This window comes from Halyomorpha halys, unplaced genomic scaffold, assembly GCF_000696795.3.
Source record: "Halyomorpha halys isolate HHAL.00 unplaced genomic scaffold, Hhal_1.1 Scaffold864.1, whole genome shotgun sequence".
Taxonomy (NCBI): Eukaryota; Metazoa; Arthropoda; class Insecta; order Hemiptera; family Pentatomidae; genus Halyomorpha; species Halyomorpha halys.
The window spans coordinates 496,865-504,947 of NW_027114646.1; the positions used below are offsets into that span (position 1 = coordinate 496,865).

Sequence of the window (8,083 nt, forward strand, 5' to 3'; positions counted from 1 at the left end):
AAAATGTTGGATTTTTGAAAAAATATATCTCTAGATCCATAAGACGCACATATGTCTGCCAACACTCAAAATAAAGGAAATTTAACTTATTATTATGTAGTTTATGACACCTATCTTCGTAGGGGTAGTAGTTTTTATGATATTCACATATGAATATAAATTTGGAAAATGAAAATTTGTCCGAACAACTATAAATCAATTTATATTAATAAAATTCATGTAAGCTATTACTCCTACGAAGATAAACATTATAAACTACTTTATAGCTCATTAGACTAGCTTTAATTTGAGTGCTAACAGACGTCTGTACGTCATATGGTTTTTGAGATATAAATTTTTCAAAATAAATTCACTAACCACTGATCTTTTAGTACATCCTATACAACATTTTTATTAAATGTTGCTTTTTAAAAAGCTATATCTCGAAAATTATTCAACGTAAATAACTCTTTTAGGGCTCATATTTTAGCAAATTTACTCTTCTTTAAATGACCTTCTCTTAGGTTTTATTGTGTTGTTCCTAGTTTTTAAGATATAGAGCTCAGAATGAATAATTAGTTTTTTTTTTATCGCTTTGAAACAGCCGCCATTTTTTATTCCCCCTACCTAGACTTGGCAGACTCATCAATTTTGACTATTAATTATACATAGTTTTCATTAAAGTAATCAGAAATTGGGGTGAGATAACTGCCTTTTTTCCCCCTTGTAGAGTAGACTATTCTCTATAGACATGCACGTGTTTTGATTATACCATTAAATCATACATTATTTGTTTAGTGGATAAGAAAATAAATTATGTTTCATTATCATAAAAAATTTCGCAAGGTCTAGATACAAGTAGGACTTGAAGAAATGTTAAACTATCGACCTTGACGTCTTCTGAGGATAAAGTGTGAACAATAATATACTTCAAACACCTTTTTATAACCTTAACTAATGTCAGGTATTTATGTTTTTAATATTGAATAGACCAAAAATTTGCCGAATTAGCAATGATACTGTACATGAAACGATTCAATGCAATAGGTATGTATTAGAGGCAATTTAAGTCTAAGTGGAGCAAGTCGCATTTTCAAAATTCTGAGCTAAATCCAGCAATAAAACCTAGATGGATTATAATTTGGATAGGAAAGCTGAACTATGTTACAACCTCAATAGTTCGCCGATTTAACTATCCAATAGTTAGCTTTTCTTAAACATTTTTTTGAAAATAATTACTATCTATTTTAAGATGTTTAAGATAAAAATAGAATGTAGAAAATTTTACTTCACAATTACCTCGAAACAAAACTCAGATCAATATTCAATTGGTTCCCCACTTAAATTGAGACTTAAAATAATTCTATTGTAATAATCTGCATCTCAAAATGAAGATTACACCACTCTGAGTTTAACTTCCTAACGTATAAATTCAATGATTATCTATTAATATGATGGAAAATCATTAAAAGATATATTTAGTTTATCAATACATTTAAATGTTATAAGATTAAATTAATTAGGTACAGTGTATTTTTTTTTTTGTAAAAATTTCTGTTAAAATGGAACGATCTAACAATAATATGAATAAAAAAAAAAAAAAAGAGTGGAGTTGCTATGTAAATAAGCAATGTACTCTTATAAGTACAAGAGCCCAAGAGGAGAAAAAGGCAGTCCTTTAACCCCAATTCTTGATTACTTTAATGAAAGCTATGTATAATTACTAGTCGAAATTTATGAGTCTAGGCCAAGTATAGGTAGGGAAAATAAAGAACGGCGGTTGTTTCAAAACTTTACAAATCATTAATTTTTCATTCGGAGCTCTATATCTTTAAAACTACCAACAACACTAGAAAACCTAAGAGAACATAATTTAAAGTAGAGTCAATTTTCTATGAGACCTAATAGAGCTATTTACGTTCAATAGTACCCGAGATATAGCTTTTTAAAAAGCAACATTCCATAAAAAAATGTACTGAAAGACCAGTAGTAAGTGAGTTTATTTTGAAAAATCTATATCTCAAAAACCATTCGACGTAAAGATGTCTATTAGAACTCAAATTAAAGCTTTTTTAATGTACTATAAAGTAGTTTACGACGTGAAGTTGGAGTAGTTTTCATGATATTTCTAAAATAAATTGATTTATAGTCCTTTTGGACAAATTGTCATGTGCGAATTTTATGAATACTATTACAAAGATATGTGTCTTAAACTAATTTATATTAATTTAAATTACTTTCAATTTTAGTGCTAGCAGACATATAAACGTCTAATGGTTCCAGAGATATATTTTTCAAAAATCAAACATTTTATCCCAACAACTAAAAATTAACATTTTGGGAATTTATTTCATATACCATAACTACTACTCCTACAAAGATAAACTATTTAATAGTACATTACATTAGGTTTAATTTGAGTGCTGGCAAACATCTGTACGTCGAATAATTTTTGAGATATTGATATTTCAAAATAAATTCACTAACTATTAATCTTTAATTACATTTTTATGAAATGTTGCTTTATAAACAGATATTTCGCGAGAACTATTGAACGTAAATATCTCTATTAGGTATAATATTTTAGAAAATTTACTCTACTTTAAATAATCTTCTGTTAGGTTTTCTTTCTTTTTTTTAGTCTTATTGGAATTTTTAAAGATTTATAGCTCCTAATGAAAAATTAACGTTTTGAAACAGTTGCTATTTTTTATTCCCCCTACCTATACTTGGCAGACTCGTCAATTTCGACTAGTAATTATACATAGTTTTCATTTAAGAAATCAAAAATTGGGGCGAAATAACTTTGTACTATATGTCCTATATCCGGAATCGAATCTTGCTTTTGCAATAAGTATTTATATAAGTTATTACTGTTAGAATAAGTCTAGGTTAGATCTATATTCTGTTAAAAGCTAGTCACAGTAGACTAGGAAAATCTTGTTTCACTGCAGGAGATTGTCTAGAAGTAGTTCAAATCAGAAGCTATTTAACAAAATCCATATTTGTGGAAACTTTGAAATCTTTATGCTAAAAACAAATTGTTAAAACAGATGTTGAATCAATCAAATCAAATGAAAAACACATTAGTCAAATACAAATAAGATATTGATCGAGGATGATGCAGTAGAACGTTGGACCCGAGAAGGTAGATCAATGAAAGGATTTATTACGGGTAAGTTATGATATTGAGCAGGGGAGATAGGGTTCATCCTGAATACCCAGTTGCTAACTCTAAGCTCCCACTAACGAATAGCTAAAGCGGCCGGAGGGGAGTGAGAATTATCCGCTGTGCCGAGTTAGATAAGGGCGAGTGGAGATAGCGAGTGGGGTGCCACTTAGAGGTGGGGCCCCACTCATCATCCCCTGCTCACATTAATATTGCACTTCTCCCCCTCCATCCACCCTTTTTAATCCCCCATTACTAGGGTGTTTTTGTTTGCATTTTATTCAGTCCCTGCCTGCCTGATTACGTCATGTGGCGAGGGTATCAGGTTGTTGTAAAACATTGACTAATCCCATGTCATTAATGGTTAATCCTCGAATCGCTTGTAAGCATATGTCCTACCATCAGAGGCATAGGACCATACGGTCGTTAATATATGGTCCTACTATTGCCTTAGTAGTTCTAATACTTCAAACGATATTTAGGTTATATTAGAGTTGAAGAGGCCTTCTGTGGCCGAGGGGGTTAAGGCGTTAACCTTACAAACTTTGTTACTACAGGGTTCCGGTTTCGTAACCAGCCTCTGGAGTCGACAATTATTTCGGAATGAAAACTTGACCCGCAACTATAGAATGGGGTGGTAACCTGTAGATGATCCCTCCCCACCTTTGTCAGAAATGACCGGGCAGGTGATAAGTAAAATAAATATTAGAGTTAAAAAAAAAAGAAATATTTTTCATCAATGAAAAATAATTTTTTTCTATTAAAGCTTTCACACTGAAACTAGATCTAATCTTGGTTTAACAATCTGAGCAATCATAGTCCATATTTGAAAGCTGTTTCTGAAATAAGCATTAGTCTACCTATTACTCCTATGTCATATGACATATAATCCTAAGTAAAACATTAAACAATTTTCCAATAATTTCATTAAACTGATGGGTTTTGGCCGCAACAAATATTGGTCGATATCACCACAAACTTTCATCCTGTTTAAGTCTTGATGATGTTGGCGACAATAACTCCATTTCCTTCTTTTGAAAGTTGAAAGTTGAAGATGAGAAACTTTCAACCAAGCGATGAATTTCTTTTGAAGTTCATTGATTGGCCTATCTTTAACCTAACTTTATTACAGTATAAGTATATCAGACCACTTCAAGACTTAAAAATATAATTATTCCGCACCATTATGTAATAGTAGTGAAATTAATATTTTAATTCATTAATTAATTTAATACAATCAATGAAACTAGGGAGCATTTAATTCATTATTTTTTTTTATTCTTTCACACTAAATGACATCATAAATAAATGAAGAAGTAATTTTAATCCATAATTAGCAAATTATTAATTATTATTGTTTATTATAATAATAGATATGGTACATTTCATTAAAAGACCAATCATCATGCTAAAATAATTAAACTAAAAGCATATTATTATATATTAATTCAAAAGGATATTACTAAAGAGTAATATTTAGACTCGGAGGTTTAGCGCAGTACTGGAGGTTTAGGCGTGATGTTACCCAAGAGACGTGGATGACTGCACCAACTGTTACAAGAATCTAATCCCTTTCTAGCGGACCCTCTTATTAGAGTCAGTGACTTAACGACATTAACCTTAATGAGAATAATATATTAAAGTAAATATATAGCAACTAAAATAATATTTTACACACACATATCTATTTATAAAATAAATCTGTACCACTACAACATATAAAGCGTCAGGATTGTAGTACTTTGTAAATAAGTACTGTTACTAAACCAACGGTTGTACAAGGAGGTGATTTTGTCAGAATCAGGTTTTTCCCAAATTAAGAGTACCCACTTTATGAAGCTAAGAATACCCTAGAGGGGATTGAAGCCACAGGGTTGACTCACGACTGCAGTAACAGAATAAATAATTATCTGTCACACCTGAGTGCTTTACTACTGAGCCATACCGCTCAACATGCAGGTACATCGCTAATTTGTGGTATTAACCTGTCAAAACAACAAATTTTCACACACACATAAGTTGACCAAGTGTATAAGTATACACTCCCTAAACACACCATTTTTTTGTTTGTAAATTTTAGTTTTCGCAGGCTAATAACAGTGTAGTCTTTTGAGGGTATTGCTCAATTATCTGTTTACTATATAATATATTTTGAGGTAATATTTGTACTTAGAGTTCGTTGCAAAATATTTCGTAGTTTATAAATGTTTCTTGACTTAACAACTATATATTCCTTAAATTATTAATATATAGAGTATATAAAGTGTTAAATATATTATATATACTTCAGTAAACGATAAGATGCAAGCTTAACGATGATATGTCAGTATAACTATAATTTTATTTCTCTTTCTCCCTTGAAGTTGTTAATTTTTATTTACCTTCACAAGCAAATGTTCTTCAAGGTTTATCTTACGATAAAATATAAATAACTAAAAACTAAGACATATGTAAATTATATAAATAAAATATATATAAAACGTATAGAGCCAATGAAACGTAGATTATTATATATCGATAATAATTTACTTTTTATTGGCAGTTAATCAGTTTAACATAATTGATATAATAGTTTAATATATAAACACAATTGATTTATTTCCACTATGTAGATTTATTAAAGTTGTATTTTCGTGAGCTAAATATTATAATAAATTAATTATTGCAATAATTATTTCTGTATCAGTAAATAATTAATTCACTGAAGGTTTTTCATAATCGATAACATAGTACTATTGACTAAATTTGTAAGCAATACCTAAATACAACATATATTATGTAATTATCTCTATGAATTATAATTTTATTTTATAATACATTCTGTTATTCAGAGTTAATTGCTGAGTATTTTGTCTCCTCAGATCAGTTATAGCACTAAAGTTAATAAATTGTCATAATTATTATTAGGAGTCCCGTGTTTTATTAACATATCACGCATATGGAAAAATATAGTTATCTTCGAGTGCATAGTCAGCATGAATAATTTAGACAACATCTTAGAAAGGATATTTGTTTGAAATTAATTTAGAAAAGAAAATGGAGACTTAAGTGCCACACATTACCAGAAGACGGGGCTGTAAAAGAGATTAGAAAGTTGCCGCAGGTAGGAATGGCCTCGTAATGGGCCCTACGTTTTCAAGTCAGTTGGTATCCCTGAAAACGGAGCGATCCTATTGGTCGGTTGGCAACAGAAGGGTGGGGAAGCCTGGGCCAATATATTTGAAACTGACTGTAATAATGAACAAAATGTATCCGATACATTCAGACGCTGTATCTACGTCTTTCTCAACACTTCAGTCTGAGCGCATATGTCACTGCGCTATGAAATCGTCGACTTTAGTTATTTCTTGTTTCTGGTATAATAATAAATATGGTCACTAACTCACTAAGTAAACAGATAAGGGAGAAAGAGAAAGATTAATCCATTGAAAAGAAAAACGTTGGAATGAATGAAGTAGTCTAGGACAATATCTGTTAGTGTGCACCTTATCTAATCTTACCTTGGGCCAGCTGCTACTTGCACTGTGTGTGCCTTCTTCAACAGGGGCACTCTTGCCTCGGTAAATATTTCCATATGTTGTCTTCTGTTAGCACACTATGGGGATTTAAAAAAAAAAAAAAGGAGAAAAAATGCAAACATCGTGCAATATCATAAAAGCTGTCACTCACATAATATTTACTTAATGGCACTTTTTTTTTACAGAACTTACTATCATGCATCAGAGATAAATTGCTTGCTATTTTTATTTTTTTTAAATATTGGTTACAGAAATATTTTTCATGCTAATATACTCATGCATTTTATAAATAGCTCAGTATTTTAACGAGTTGTATAGAGCGAGCACAGAGTTAAAATTAAGTCCTAAATAGAAAGAAGAATTTTCATTTGAAAGGAAACTAAATATACTCTCTAATCTGAAAGAGGTCTCTCTTGAATAATTCATTAAAAAGGTGAAGAGACCAACCTGAATAAGAAAGACACTGAAAAGGACGCATCGAAGGTTAAGCCCAAGGGTTGCCTTAGGAGGGGGGTTACGTGATGAGAACTACAAGGGATTGGAGAGATAGCGTTGATAGCCCGAGGGCAGAGCGAGAGAAAGAGAGAGAGTGAGAGGGAGAAGGAGAGAGGTGGGAAAGAGAAACAGAGAGAGCGAGAAGGAAGAGAGAGTGCGTGCGCACCGGGGCCACATTACCTGCAATCATAACCTTATTCCCAGGTAACAAACAGCTAAATTTCCTAACATGCACCGTTTAACATATGTACCATCACACAACATAACTACGTCTTAACTAGGTCATGGATTCTCGTGAAAGTGAGAAATACAAATTAAAAAAGTACCTGTTAAGGGTAATCCACAAACAGCAGAAATATCAAGAAGAACAGTAATCCAACGGTATTTCACAGGACACTGAACATAGCCCACAGACACGAGCCTTGAGCACGGACAATACGAACTTGCAGCGTACCAGGACTCGGCTCGACTGACGGCCGGTGGAGGGGGAGTGAGTGTTATCGAACCCACCAGCTGCGCATGCCCGGTCCCAGCCAATAGCTTCCTGCCACGTCACCGGCCCCTATCCCCACTACCTAATCACTCTTACAGGCGACAAATGAAAGATTACTGCCTTATTAGAAAATTTTTATTTCCGATGTATTCCCTGCTTCGGTCTGACCATCGACGTATATCGCTTTGTAGGCAGGATGTTACTTTTACTAATAATGGGCAAGCCAGTGAACAGGGCACGTAGGTAGGGCTGGAAAATTACTCCTCAGGGTACATATTCAACATACTGATAGCAATCATAACAATTTAGGAATTATGAAACTTGAAATGATACCCATATTCATAAGAAGCGGTCTTGTCATGAGAATTTTTACATGTTCCTGCAAAGGTTAGGTAAGAAGTAAGTGATAAAGCACAGCAATCGTCTTTG

General features: G+C 32.2%; 1 protein-coding gene across 1 annotated transcript in view; it reads right to left on the reverse strand.

The window, feature by feature from the left end:
* The window catches only part of LOC106686720 (protein suppressor 2 of zeste), a 98,495-nt gene extending 90,870 nt beyond the window's left edge, over positions 1 to 7,625 (reverse strand). Inside the window, exon 1 of the mRNA XM_014430175.3 lies at positions 7,488 to 7,625. The gene's annotated coding sequence lies outside the window, so the exon portion shown is untranslated. The remainder of the gene's footprint in view (positions 1 to 7,487) is intronic.
* Between the last annotated feature and the right edge of the window lie 458 nt (positions 7,626 to 8,083).